Source organism: Musca autumnalis, unplaced genomic scaffold, assembly GCF_047663935.1.
Source record: "Musca autumnalis isolate F117 unplaced genomic scaffold, ASM4766393v1 scaffold_1, whole genome shotgun sequence".
NCBI classification, from domain to species: domain Eukaryota; kingdom Metazoa; phylum Arthropoda; class Insecta; order Diptera; family Muscidae; genus Musca; species Musca autumnalis.
The window spans coordinates 309844917-309859852 of record NW_027411644.1 but is presented as its reverse complement, the minus strand read 5'-3'; the positions used below and the strand labels follow the sequence as shown (position 1 = coordinate 309859852).

Sequence of the window (14936 nt, the reverse complement as noted above, 5' to 3'; positions counted from 1 at the left end):
GTGTAGTTGAGTTAAAACTACTCTAGTTTGTCGTGGCAGCTGACGCTCCTCAGCTGCGATAGATGGGGGATGTATTTCGGGGACTTTATTCACACTATATTTGCTTATGGCCTTAGCAACAGCGAATGTGAATACTATTTAAACCTGCCTGATATGCCTGTTGATCTAGGGATTCTCTCCTATATTGTTGGACCGCCCTCTCTAGAGCATGAATATCCTTCTTGATATACCTGGGTGTATGGGTGGCCAGCAGATGGTGATGGCTCTCACGGTAACATCCGATCAAGTACTGCAACGATAGCATCTCATTATGTTGTCGCACTGGAAGAATCTTTGCCTCCTCATGTAGATGGTCAACTGTAGATTTGAGGAGGCACCCTGTTGCTGTTCTCAGGTCGGCGCACAGAGGACGAAATCATTGATCTAGCGGCGCGAAAGTCAAAAAATCAAAGTATAAAATTGCGAAATGTTTTCCATTATATCGATTACAGTCACTCTGCTGACTAAGATTTTGTTTTTACTTTTTTGTTGTTGTAAATATTCACTCAGTTGTTCAGTGTCAAGTGCAAGAAATTTTGAAGGATCAGATTCTAATAAAATTGTTGCTAAAAACCTGATCTCATGTTTGTTTAATTGTTAAATAAATATGCCTGTGAAGTTATATTGGAAATTATATTGGAAAAATTAATTTTTAGCAAAGGCGCAAACCATTCACAGGGTGACTCAGAGAAAACATATTTAACTAAAATTGGAGAACAAATTGAATCGCAAATTATAATTTATGGTCATAACTATTAAAATAACGGTAAAGTATAAACAATTCTGAACAAAATGAATGAAGGAGGCATAAATACGTGTTTAATATATATCAAAGAGCTGTATTGAAAAAGACACTGAACAGAACAGCCCATTGTGCCAAAACTATAAAAGATGGGCGGACGAAACTTGGCTTAATTTAAAGGCCTCTTGAATAGCTATCAGCCCATATATAGGTTTTATCCGAAATCAATTTCAGAGATCTGCATTTTGCGATCTACCTTGGGCCCACCTATGAAATATATACTGAACATAATAGCCCACTGTTCCAAAACTATAAAAGATGGGCGGACGAAACTTGGCTTAAATTAAAGGCCTCTTGAATAGCTATCAGCCCATATATAGGTTTTATCCGAAATCAATTTCAGAGATCAGCATTTTTGCGATCTACCTTGGGCCCACCTATGAAAAAGACACTAAACAGAACAGCCCATTGTGCAAAAACTATAAAAGATGGGCGGACGAAACTTGGCTTAAATTAAAGGCCTCTTGAATAGCTATCAGCCCATATATAGGTTTTATCCGAAATCAATTTCAGAGATCTGCATTTTGCGATTTACCTTGGGCCCACCTCTGAAATATACACTTGACATAATAGCCCACTGTGCCAAAACTATAAAAGATGGGCGGACAAAACTTGGCTTAAATTAAAGGCCTCTTGAATAGCTATCAGCCCATATATAGGTTTTATCCGAAATCAATTTCAGAGATCTGCGTTTTGCGATTTACCTTGGGCCCACCTCTGAAATATACACTTGACATAATAGCCCACTGTGCCAAAACTATAAAAGATGGGCGGACGAAACTTGGCTTAAATTAAAGGCCTCTTGAATAGCTATCAGCCCATATATAGGTTTTATCCGAAATCAATTTCAGAGATCTGCATTTTTGCGATCTACCTTGGGCCCACCTATGAAAAAGACACTAAACAGAACAGCCCATTGTGCAAAAACTATAAAAGATGGGCGGACGAAACTTGGCTTAAATTAAAGGCCTCTTGAATAGCTATCAGCCCATATATAGGTTTTATACGAAATCAATTTCAGAGATCTGCATTTTGCGATTTACCTTGGGCCCACCTCTGAAATATACACTTGACATAATAGCCCACTGTGCCAAAACTATAAAAGATGGGCGGACGAAACTTGGCTTAAATTAAAGGCCTCTTGAATAGCTATCAGCCCATATATAGGTTTTATCCGAAATCAATTTCAGAGATCTGCATTTTTGCGATCTACCTTGGGCCCACCTATGAAATATACACTTGACATAATAGCCCACTGTGCCAAAACTATAAAAGATGGGCGGACGAAACTTGGCTTAAATTAAAGGTCTCTTGAATAGCTATCAGCCCATATATAGGTTTTATCCGAAATCAATTTCAGAGATCTGCATTTTTGCGATCTACCTTGGGCCCACCTATGAAATATACACTTGACATAATAGCCCACTGTGCCAAAACTATAAAAGATGGGCGGACGAAACTTGGCTTAAATTAAAGGCCTCTTGAATAGCTATCAGCCCATGTATAGATTTTATCCGAAATCAATTTCAGAGATCTACATTTTTGCGATCTACCTTGGGCCCACCTATGAAAAAGACACTAAACAGAACAGCCCATTGTGCAAAAACTATAAAAGATGGGCGGACAAAACTTGGCTTAAATTAAAGGCCTCTTGAATAGCTATCAGCCCATATATAGGTTTTATCCGAAATCAATTTCAGAGATCTGCGTTTTGCGATTTACCTTGGGCCCACCTCTGAAATATACACTTGACATAATAGCCCACTGTGCCAAAACTATAAAAGATGGGCGGACGAAACTTGGCTTAAATTAAAGGCCTCTTGAATAGCTATCAGCCCATATATAGGTTTTATCCGAAATCAATTTCAGAGATCAGCATTTTTGCGATCTACCTTGGGCCCACCTCTGAAATATACACTTGACATAATAGCCCACTGTGCCAAAACTATAAAAGATGGGCGGACGAAACTTGGCTTAAATTAAAGGCCTCTTGAATAGCTATCAGCCCATATATAGGTTTTATACGAAATCAATTTCAGAGATCTGCATTTTGCGATTTACCTTGGGCCCACCTCTGAAATATACACTTGGCTATTATGTCAAGTGTATATTTCAGAGGTGGGCCCAAGGTAAATCGCAAAATGCAGATCTCTGAAATTGATTTCGGATAAAACCTATATATGGGCTGATAGCTATTCAAGAGGCCTTTAATTTAAGCCAAGTTTCGTCCGCCCATCTTTTATAGTTTTTGCACAATGGGCTGTTCTGTTTAGTGTCTTTTTCATAGGTGGGCCCAAGGTAGATCGCAAAAATGCAGATCTCTGAAATTGATTTCGGATAAAACCTATATATGGGCTGATAGCTATTCAAGAGGCCTTTAATTTAAGCCAAGTTTCGTCCGCCCATCTTTTATAGTTTTGGCACAGTGGGCTATTATGTCAAGTGTATATTTCAGAGGTGGGCCCAAGGTAAATCGCAAAATGCAGATCTCTGAAATTGATTTCGTATAAAACCTATATATGGGCTGATAGCTATTCAAGAGGCCTTTAATTTAAGCCAAGTTTCGTCCGCCCATCTTTTATAGTTTTTGCACAATGGGCTGTTCTGTTTAGTGTCTTTTTCATAGGTGGGCCCAAGGTAGACCGCAAAAATGCAGATCTCTGAAATTGATTTCGGATAAAACCTATATATGGGCTGATAGCTATTCAAGAGGCCTTTAATTTAAGCCAAGTTTCGTCCGCCCATCTTTTATAGTTTTGGCACAGTGGGCTATTATGTCAAGTGTATATTTCATAGGTGGGCAAAAGGTAGATCGCAAAAATGCAGATCTCTGAAATTGATTTCGGATAAAACCTATATATGGGCTGATAGCTATTCAAGAGGCCTTTAATTTAAGCCAAGTTTCGTCCGCCCATCTTTTATAGTTTTGGCACAGTGGGCTATTATGTCAAGTGTATATTTCATAGGTGGGCCCAAGGTAGATCGCAAAAATGCAGATCTCTGAAATTGATTTCGGATAAAACCTATATATGGGCTGATAGCTATTCAAGAGGCCTTTAATTTAAGCCAAGTTTCGTCCGCCCATCTTTTATAGTTTTGGCACAGTGGGCTATTATGTCAAGTGTATATTTCAGAGGTGGGCCCAAGGTAAATCGCAAAATGCAGATCTCTGAAATTGATTTCGTATAAAACCTATATATGGGCTGATAGCTATTCAAGAGGCCTTTAATTTAAGCCAAGTTTCGTCCGCCCATCTTTTATAGTTTTTGCACAATGGGCTGTTCTGTTTAGTGTCTTTTTCATAGGTGGGCCCAAGGTAGATCGCAAAAATGCAGATCTCTGAAATTGATTTCGGATAAAATCTATACATGGGCTGATAGCTGTTCAAGAGACCTTTAATTTAAGCCAAGTTTCGTTCGCCCATCTTTTATAGTTTTTGCACAATGGGCTGTTCTGTTTAGTGTCTTTTTCATAGGTGGGCCCAAGGTAGATCGCAAAAATGCAGATCTCTGAAATTGATTTCGGATAAAACCTATATATGGGCTGATAGCTATTCAAGAGGCCTTTAATTTAAGCCAAGTTTCGTCCGCCCATCATTTATAGTTTTGGCACAGTGGGCTATTATGTCAAGTGTATATTTCAGAGGTGGGCCCAAGGTAAATCGCAAAATGCAGATCTCTGAAATTGATTTCGGATAAAACCTATATATGGGCTGATAGCTATTCAAGAGGCCTTTAATTTAAGCCAAGTTTCGTCCGCCCATCTTTTATAGTTTTTGCACAATGGGCTGTTCTGTTTAGTGTCTTTTTCATAGGTGGGCAAAAGGTAGATCGCAAAAATGCAGATCTCTGAAATTGATTTCGGATAAAACCTATATATGGGCTGATAGCTATTCAAGAGGCCTTTAATTTAAGCCAAGTTTCGTCCGCCCATCTTTTATAGTTTTTGCACAATGGGCTGTTCTGTTTAGTGTCTTTTTCATAGGTGGGCCCAAGGTAGATCGCAAAAATGCAGATCTCTGAAATTGATTTCGGATAAAATCTATACATGGGCTGATAGCTGTTCAAGAGACCTTTAATTTAAGCCAAGTTTCGTTCGCCCATCTTTTATAGTTTTTGCACAATGGGCTGTTCTGTTTAGTGTCTTTTTCATAGGTGGGCCCAAGGTAGATCGCAAAAATGCAGATCTCTGAAATTGATTTCGGATAAAACCTATATATGGGCTGATAGCTATTCAAGAGGCCTTTAATTTAAGCCAAGTTTCGTCCGCCCATCTTTTATAGTTTTTGCACAATGGGCTGTTCTGTTTAGTGTCTTTTTCATAGGTGGGCCCAAGGTAAATCGCAAAATGCAGATCTCTGAAATTGATTTCGGATAAAACCTATATATGGGCTGATAGCTATTCAAGAGGCCTTTAAATTAAGCCAAGTTTCGTCCGCCCATCTTTTATAGTTTTGGCACAATGGGCTGTTCTGTTCAATGTCTTTTTCAATACAGCTCTTTGATATATATTAAACACGTATTTATGCCTCCTTCATTCATTTTGTTCAGAATTGTTTATACTTTACCGTTATTTTAATAGTTATGACCATAAATTATAATTTGCGATTCAATTTATTCTCCAATTTTAGTTAAATATGTTTTCTCTGAGTCACCCTGTGAATGGTTTGCGCCTTTGCTAAAAATTAATTTTTCCAATATAATTTCCAATATAACTTCACAGGCATTAAATAAATTCGTAATAAAACTAAACAAAGTTTATTTTTTATTGATAGGGGAGGGTTTAAGTTAAATTAAAATAAAATGTTTGGGGCCTGAAGTTACATAGTCATAAAGCAATAAATTTTCAAAAATTATTATTTTTTGTATGTTTTTAGTGCAATATACTTTTGTTGGATGGAGCGTAACTACAAAGGTCCACCGAGGTTCGGTCCAGTTATTTTTTTAATAATTAAATTGGACTCCCTAGATTCCGAATAAGCAAAATTTAGCTGCAAATAGCTGCAAATCTTGCTGATAAATGGTCTTGAAAAATAGCTTAAATCCTCAAAATACACAAAATCTGTCGGTACTGTTATATGGGCTATGTCAAAATGTAGACCTATGTTCGCAATTTTTGGTGGAGAATTTGTGTGTCCACTGGGAACCCCAAATACCAAATTGCACCTAATTTGGTCGGAAAATGTAGCTTCAAATCCCCAAACTACTGAAAGTCGGGAGGTACCTTAAAAGGGGCCTATACCCAAACGTGGACCTATGTCCACAATTTTTGGTGGAAAGGTTTGGTGCTCACTAGGAACCCTAAGTACCAAATTACAACTAATTTGGAAGGAAAAGGTGACTTAAATCCTCAAAATATTGAATATCAGGAGGTACCGTTATATGGGGGCTATACCAAAATATTTGCCTATGTTGTTCATATTTAGTCCATAATTACCCACAGACACAGATTAAGTTTGTGCAAAATTTCAGAAAGATATCTTCATTCGTTTCCAAGTTATTAATTTCGCGCGGCTAGATCAGTGGTTTCGACCACTGTGCGGCGTTCTGACAAATTGAACACGGTACTCTTGAAACAATTTTAAATGGAAGGTGCTTACACCTCGGAAGTTTTTGCGGATTCTGAAACTACAATGTTTATAGATGAGAACAATCAAAAAACAAAAAAAAAAAAAATCGCCAGAGCGATTTTTAAATAAATCGCGATTTAAGTTGACATTTTTAGGGGTTGTTTAGGTTTTCGCGATTTTGCTTAGAAACCGCAATTCCTATCAAAATAGGACTAAAACAAATGTTGTAGGTAAGAAAATTCTCTACAAGATTGACCTTAATGGTATTCTCTTCGGTTTTACCGTTTTTGAGATATAGAAGTTAAAATTGGGACAATTCAAATTCAATTCAATTCTGTATTGCCCCCTTATAAAACAATGTCATGGAGAGTGCGCCTTAACTAACTTTTGATGAAAGCCGCTTACACGGGGAAAGTTTTTGTGAATTCTGAAACAGCGGTGTTCATAGATGAGAAAATCCTAAAACAAGAAAAAAGTCGCTGTAGGGATTTTTAAATTAATCGCGGTCAAAATTCACGTTTTTATGTGTTTTTTAGGTTTTCACGATTTTGCTTGGAAACCGCAAGTCCAATCGAAACAGAGCTAAAGAAAATGTTGTAGCTGTGAAAATTCTCTAGAGGATAGACGTTTTTCATTTGTTCCCAGCCTGCACCATTTTAGAGATAAAGAAGCTCAGTTTAGATTTTTAGGTTTTTTTGTTAGTGTTTCGCGATTTTGCTTGAATACGGTAAGTCTTATCGATATGGGACCTGAGAAAATCTTAAAGCTGTGAAAATTCTCTACAAGATTGGCTTAAGATTGGCTGACACTGCGTGTCACATAAATTCGGGGACCAAACAGGCGCCGCGTAGTTTACCACAGACCGACCTATCGCTTTATACGTGGTCAACAAGGTTTCTTTATCTGTACCCCAAGTGCTGCCGGCTAGAGACTTGAGGACCTTGTTCCTACATTTCAGTTTATCGCAGATAGTTGTGGCATGCGCGGACGACGTGAAAGTGGTGTCGAATGTGACCCCTCAAATTTTAGGGCAATTTGTGGTCGGAATTCTGCTACCGCCGACCACTACATTCAACTCTCTTCCAAACTGCGCTGTCCATGTGGTGAAGAGAGTGGCTGTCAATTTTGTGGCGGAAATCTGCACTTTCCTCGAGTGGAAAAAGGTGGTAAGATCGGTTAAATAGGTGTTCAGTCTCTCACAGATGTCATCAGGGAAGTTACCTGACGCCAGGATCGTGCAATCATCCGCATACGTTACGATCTCGATGCCGTCTGGATGGGGCGAAATACAGGAGAGATAGAGGTTAAACAGTTCCGGAGATATCACTTCTTGTGGTTCTGTTTACAGCGATATAATACTCTTTGTGGGACAGTCCCTGATACCTGACATAATGGACTAACTAAAGTATCTGAAAGGTATGATCACTATCGAGAGGAATGATTGAGATTGGCTCAACCTTGCAAATGTGTTGTTCATGGATATGTCTAGGATCGTTTAGAAATTTTTACATCAGGTAGTCCTGCTTATATTACGACATCCTAATAGTTCTTCCAAACTTACACCAAATTAAAAGATGGACTATATCGGTCCACTTCTTCCAATAACCCCCCTCCCCACAAAAGTTAAAAAATGTTCGCTAAAATCTTGAAGAGAGAATTCGACATAACTTTGCGTCTGGAAATATTACTTCCAGGCACAGATTAGGTTTGAATATGGACTATATCGGTATACTCCTTAGTGTACCTCCTCCACAAATTTTTGAAAAAACCACAGTTTGATAGCTCGGCTCGATGGTTTTAAATTAATTGAGCTTCTATAGATAGAAGACCTTTAAGCGGCCATTAATAGAAATACGACTTTAAGCGGTCTGATTTTAATAGGATACCTTTCAGAGGGCTTCTATAAATAAGCGACCTTCTATAGATAGACCACATTTAAGCCAGCTCATATTGATGAAAGAATGCCTTTCAGCGTGCTTTTTTAGACAGACGGACTTCAAGAAATTTTTTTCATAAATGACCTTAGAACGTGCATATACATACATATAGACGAGCTTTAAGAGGGCTTCCTCTGATGGAAAACTTTTAAGCGGAGTTATGTACAACCGTTTTGAAATTTTTTCCAAAAAGTTCTTGCTGGCCCTGTTACGACGGCGTAATTTTTTCGGGGGCAATTCCATTTTTCCTGAGATAATGACCCAAGATTTCCAAAAAGCCTAACAGCACCAACTAAACGTGGTAGTACGTAAGATAGCCCTCAAAGGGAGAAGTCGATTTGGTCCAAACGTTGTACAAGGTGGCGCAAAAGTAATCCTCCTTTTTTGTGATTGGCCCCTAATGTCAGTTCTGTTTTGACATTTGTGTAGTAAACACATGCGAAATACACGTTGATAAACAATGTTATGCTACACTGCTCCAGAACGCGGAATATTGGTGACTATTTATTTTACCAATAATCGGTCGGTGACTTTGGCACAACGTGAATTTCGTCGCAGACGTTTAGCCGCTCGCTTCGGAGAGACTGGCACAACACGAGATGCTGCCAGACCCCGGAGTATCCGTTCTGCAGAGAATATTGCTGCTGTAGCCGAGAATGTCACGGAAGCGCTTTCGACATAGACCAGACGACGTGCCACGCAAATGGGTATCAGTTGACGGTCTTTACAGCGAATTTTGGTACGATATTTGAAGATGTTTCCGTAAAAAGTCCAGACGGTGCATCAGCTTTTAAAGGCTGACCGCCAATCGCGTCTAACATACGATGAATCCATCCTTAATCACCACCAAGAGGAACATGATTTTTCATCAAAAATAATCATGAGTGATGAGGCGCTACAGTCTTCTTTTCGTGGGGCTTTTTGAAGTCGCGGGTTTATGTCAACAAGCCTCAGACTCTTTCAGCTCTTAAAGACAATATCCGCCAAGAATGTTAGGACCTATCACCGGAAGTTTTGGCCAAAGTGATGTAAAATGCCATAAAAAGGGTTCAAATGACAAACTGTGGCGGAGGCTGATATCATATTCTCGACTTGATGTAAAAAAAATTAAAAGACCAAATAAAAATAATCCACAAGAAAAATCAAAGTTTTTCATTTTTTGTTTAAATTACAGCCAAAAAAACTTCGGAAGATTACTTTTGCGCCACCTTGTACATCGTATTATTTCTTAGCCTCGAATTATGTCCGAATATTGACTACATCGGATCCCTCTTTCGGGTGGAAAGAGTGCATTGTAAGGACTCGTCTGGAATCGTTTTTAAATTTTTGGCAACCTATTTGGCATGCGGCCATAATTAAGCCGCTACAATTTTTTTCTCCATACCTCCTGAGAAATTGGCCCAAAAAGTATTGTGTTTGCTTTTTTTCTTTAGGTCCGAGGCTGAGGGTATATCTCTGTCGCCACGTACATATATCTCCGTTGTTCTTACATTTCAAATAAAAACTGTAATAAAAAATTAAATTAAATTTTGAAAACGAACAAAGCACTAAAATCGTTTTGGGAGTTATGTCACGGCACCGCACAGTGTTCGAAATCTCTGATCTAGCGGCGCGAAATTAATAACTTGCAAACGAATGAAGATATGTTTCTGAAATTTTGCACAAACGTAGTATGTTTCCGTGAGTATTAATGGACTAAATATGAACAACATCGGCTAATATTTTGGTATAGTCCCCGTATAATGGTACCTCCTGATGTTCGGTATTTTGAGGATTTAAACAATCTTTTCCTTCCAAATAAATTGCAATTTGGTACTTAGGGTTTCTAGGGGTAACTAAACTTTTCCACCAAAAATTGTGTACATAGGTCCAAGTTTGGCTAAAGGCCCCTTTTTAGGTACCTCCCGATTTTCAGTATCTTGGGGGATTTAAGCTACATTTTCCATCCAAATTAGGGGCAATTTGGTATTTGGAGTTTCCAGTGGCCACAAACATTCTCCATCAAAAATTGTGGACATAGGTATACTTTTTGATATTGCCAACATGTAACGGTACCTCCCAATATTTGCTATTTTGAGGATTTTGTCCACATTTTCAGACCAAATATGCTGAATTTTGGCATTTGAGCGTCTCGTTGGTTATACATCTTCTCCACCAAAAATTGTGAACATAGGTCAACGTTTTGACATAGCCCCCATATAACTGTACCGTCCGATTTTTGGTATTTTGAGGATTTAAGCTACATTTTCCATGCATTTATCAGCAAGATTTGCGGCGTTTTGCAGCCAAAAGTTGATTATGCGGAATCTAGGAAGTCCAATTTAATTTGTCGAAAAATAATTGGACTGGACATTAGAGAACTTTTGTAGTTACGCTCCATTTAGCAAAAGTATATTACACTAAAAAACACCAGAAAAATAATAATTTTTGAAAATTTATTGCTATATAACCATGTAACTCCAGGCCCCAAACAATTTTTTCCTCCTCTATTTTTAAAAATAAACTTTGTTTAGTTGTATTAAGAATTTATTTAACAATTAAATAAATATGAAGTTAGATATTTTGCAACAATGTTCATAAAATCTGTAGAATATTTACAACAACAACAACAAAGTAAAAACAAAATATTAGTCACCAAAGTGTCTGTAATAGATGCAATGGAAAACATGTCTCAATTTTATAGTTTGATTTTTTGACTTTCGCGCCGCTAGATCAGCTGTTGTTGTTGCTGTAACAGTGTTTGTTATTATGTTTGTATGTTCGTTCTTCTGTTCAATCTGGCTCTGGGTTTATCTCCAGTTCCAGGAAAGTGGCTGTTCGATGGGATGTAACCACAGATCCACTGGAGTTAGATGAGTAGGTTTGGCTGGACAGTTGAAAAGGTGTTTTGAGTCGTGCGGGCCCATGCCGCATACTGGGCACGATCGATTTCCGCCCAATAAGAATTTAGGCGACTGCAATATCCCGAGCGTAGTTGAGCCAAAACTACTCTGATTTGTCGTGGCAGCTGACGCTCCTCAGCTGCCATAGATGGGGGATGTACGCCGAGTACATTATTCACACTATAATGCTTAAGGCCTTGGCAACTGCGTCTCTCCTGTATCGTTGGACCTCTCCCTCTAGAGCATGGATATCCTTCCTGTAGTGGGATTCTGTAACTCGTTTTTGCTGTTATCGATAATTGTCAGTAAAATTAAAATGCTTATAATTTCGATAATTAACGAAATTTTTCGGTAAGTTAACGATGAATAAAAAGTAGTCGTTAGCCTCTACAGACACAAACAGTGATGCCAACTTTTCTTTATGTTTTTAGTCATAATTTTGCGATTTAATTTTACCGATTTTTGTCGGTAACAGCAAAATGAGTTACAGAATCCCACTACTGATCTGCCTGAATGTGTCGGCCTACCCACAAGATGGTGATTTGGGTAACATCCTAGCAGGTACTGCAACGAAAGCATCTCATTGTGTTGCTTTACTGGAAGAATTTTGCCTCCTCATGTAGATGGTCCACTGAAGATTTGAGGAGGCACCCTGTTGTGGTCTCAGGGCGGCCATCTGGCAAGTTTGAATCTTTTTCCAATTCATCACATAATCTCGGGGACCAGACTGCTGCCGCATATCTTACCACAGACCGACCTTTCGCGTTATATGTGGCCAACAAGGTTTCTTTATCTGCACCCCAAGTGGTGCCGGGTATGGACTTGAGGATCTTCTTCCTACTTGTCAGTTTGTCGCAGATAGCTGTAGCGCGCACGACGTGAAAGTAGTGTCGAATGTGACCCCTAAGATTTTGGGGCAGTTTGTGGTCTGCTACCGTCGACCACGACATTCAATTCTCTTCCAAACTGCGCTGTCCACGTGGTGAACAGAGTGGCTGTTGATTTTGTGGCGGAAATCTGCATATTCCTCGAATGGAAAAAGGTGGTAAGATCGGTTAAATAGTTGTTCAGTCTCTCACAGATGTCATCAGGATAGGTACCCGACGCCAGGATCGTGCAATTATCCGCATACGTTACGATCTCGTTGCCGTCTGGAGGGGGCGGAATACAGGAGAGGTAGAGGTTAAACAGTTCCGGAGATATCACCCCAGCTTGGGGAACTCCCTGTTTCACTCTACTTGGTTTGGACTTCTTGTTCCTGAATTCCACGTACGACTGGCGTCCACACATATAGTTGACTATCCAACGTTTCAAGCTTGGCCGAAGGGTTGTCTGCTCAATGTCCTCAAACAGCGTGGAGTGCCTGACTGTATCAAAGGCTTTTGATAAGTCAAGCGCCACCATCTCTGTTCTATCGCACGGCCGTCTCTGGTTGAGTCCTTTACAGATATATGTGGTAATGGCGTGCAGGGCAGTTGTCGTGCTGTGCTGCTTACGGAATCCATGCTGATGATCGGCAACTTGAAAGCTTTTTCTGATACTGGGGAGGACTAAGGCCTCAAGGGTCTTTGCTACGGGCGATAAAAGCGAAATCGGTCTGTACGATTCACTTTTGCTGGCATCCTTGCCGGGCTTCCGTAGTGGGACCACCCTGCCCTTTTTTCAGACTTCGGGAACAATAAGGGTGGATAGAGACAAGTTGAGAACTTTAGTGAGATACTCCACTCCCGGCTCATCCAGCTGCTTCAGCATTACCATGGAGATTCCATCAGGGCCCAACGCTTTGGATGATTTAGCGCTCCTGATGGCATTGGTAACATCATCCATTGTAAACTGTGGTGGTTCCTCCTCGGCAGGAAGAGATTTGATGCGACGTAATACTCTTCTCTTCGCCCTGTCACTCTCGGTTGCTCGACAAACTGTTGATTGAAATTACTTGCGCACCTCTTCGGGTCAGTCAACGTAACGTCGCCAAACGTGACTACCCCCTAAAACGGTACCTCCTGATATTCGGTTTTTTGAGGATTTAAACAATCCTTTACTTCCAAATAAGTTGCAATTTGGTACTTAGGGTTTCTAGGGGTAACTAAACTTTTCCACCAAAAATTGTGGACATAGTTCCACGTTTGGGTACAGGCCCCGTTTTAGGTACCTCTCGATTTTCAGTATCTTGGGGGATTTAAGCTAAATGTTTCGTCCAAATTAGGGGCAATTTGGTATTTGGAGTTCCCAGTGGCCACAAACATTCTCCATCAGAAATTGTGGACATCGGTATACTTTTTGATATTACCCCCATATAACTAACGGTACCTCCCAATATTCTGTGAAAATAAATTCGTAAACAAATACAGCGTCTCTGCCCGTTTTGATTTAGACGCTTACCAACACTGAAAATCTTTGTACGACAAAAAACACGAATTTAAGTATAAAATCACATTAAATTATAATAAAAAGTAAACTAAATTAATGCCTAAAGTACCCACGTGCCATATAACAAAAAATATACCATACGATAGGTAATAAAAATACCTATCCGGCAGTACCCGATATATATTCCAAAACGTTTTGGTTCATGGCCTGTTTCTCAGGAACGGTTCCGCGTGCAATATATCGACATATACCATACGATAGGTAATACAAATACATATCCGACAGTACCCGATCTATATCCCAATACGTTTTGGAACCCGAGATATCGGCCATTTTATATATATGCCGAAGGGCCCCATATAGTAAATGGACTGTTTCTCAGGAACGACTCCGCGTTCCATATATCGATATGTACCATACGATAGGTATTCAAAATAACTATCCGACAGTACCCGATTTATATCCCAATACGTTTTGGAACCCGAGATATCGGCCATTTTATATATTCCCGGAGGGCCCATATAATAAATGAGTCGTCACTTGGAAAGGGCTCGGCGTGCCATATAGCTACATATACCATTCTAACGGTAATGAAAATACCTTTTCGACAATACCATATGTGTATGCCAAAACGTTTTGGAAGCCCAGATTTCGGCTATTTTATTTATACCGAATGGTTGAAAAACAAAAATCATTGAAAAAGAGGGAAAGTGTGCGTCGACCTGAAATTGCCCCAATTTACACATGGTCACATTGTAACTGGTGTTTTTTAAGCTAGATAGAACTTCAAATTGTAAAAAGTAACACAAAAAAATAAATTTTGATGAAACTTTTTTTTTTTATTTGTTTCAGTATACTCTGACAAATCATCATGAATAGACTCACGCATGAACAACGCTACGAAATTATCCAAATTTACTTTGAAAATCAGTCGTCGATTCGCTCTAGAGCAGTTGGCAAATGACCCGTTGTTTTATCTCAAAATTGTGTTTAGCGATGAGGCGCATTTTTAGCTTAACGGGTTTGTTAATAGGCAAAATTGCCGAATATGGAGTGAGACCCTACAGACTCCATTACATCCAGAAAAATGCACCGTACGGTGCGGTTTTCACGCTGGTGGCATCATCGGACCTTATTTCTTCAAAAATGAGGCCGGAGCTAGCGTTACGGTCAATGGAGATCGTTACCGCACCATGATCAATGATTTTTTGTTTGAAAATATGCATGACATTGATCCGGAGGAGATGTGGTTTCAACAGGATGGCGCTACGTGCCATACGGCGAACGCAACCATCGACTTATTGAAATCAAAATTTGGCGATAGGTTGATTGCGAGA

General features: G+C 39.4%; 1 protein-coding gene across 24 annotated transcripts in view; it reads left to right on the top strand.

The window, feature by feature from the left end:
• Positions 1-14936, top strand: part of Stat92E (Signal transducer and transcription activator Stat92E) — a 214738-nt gene that overhangs the window by 15656 nt on the left and 184146 nt on the right. The window lies entirely within an intron of this gene.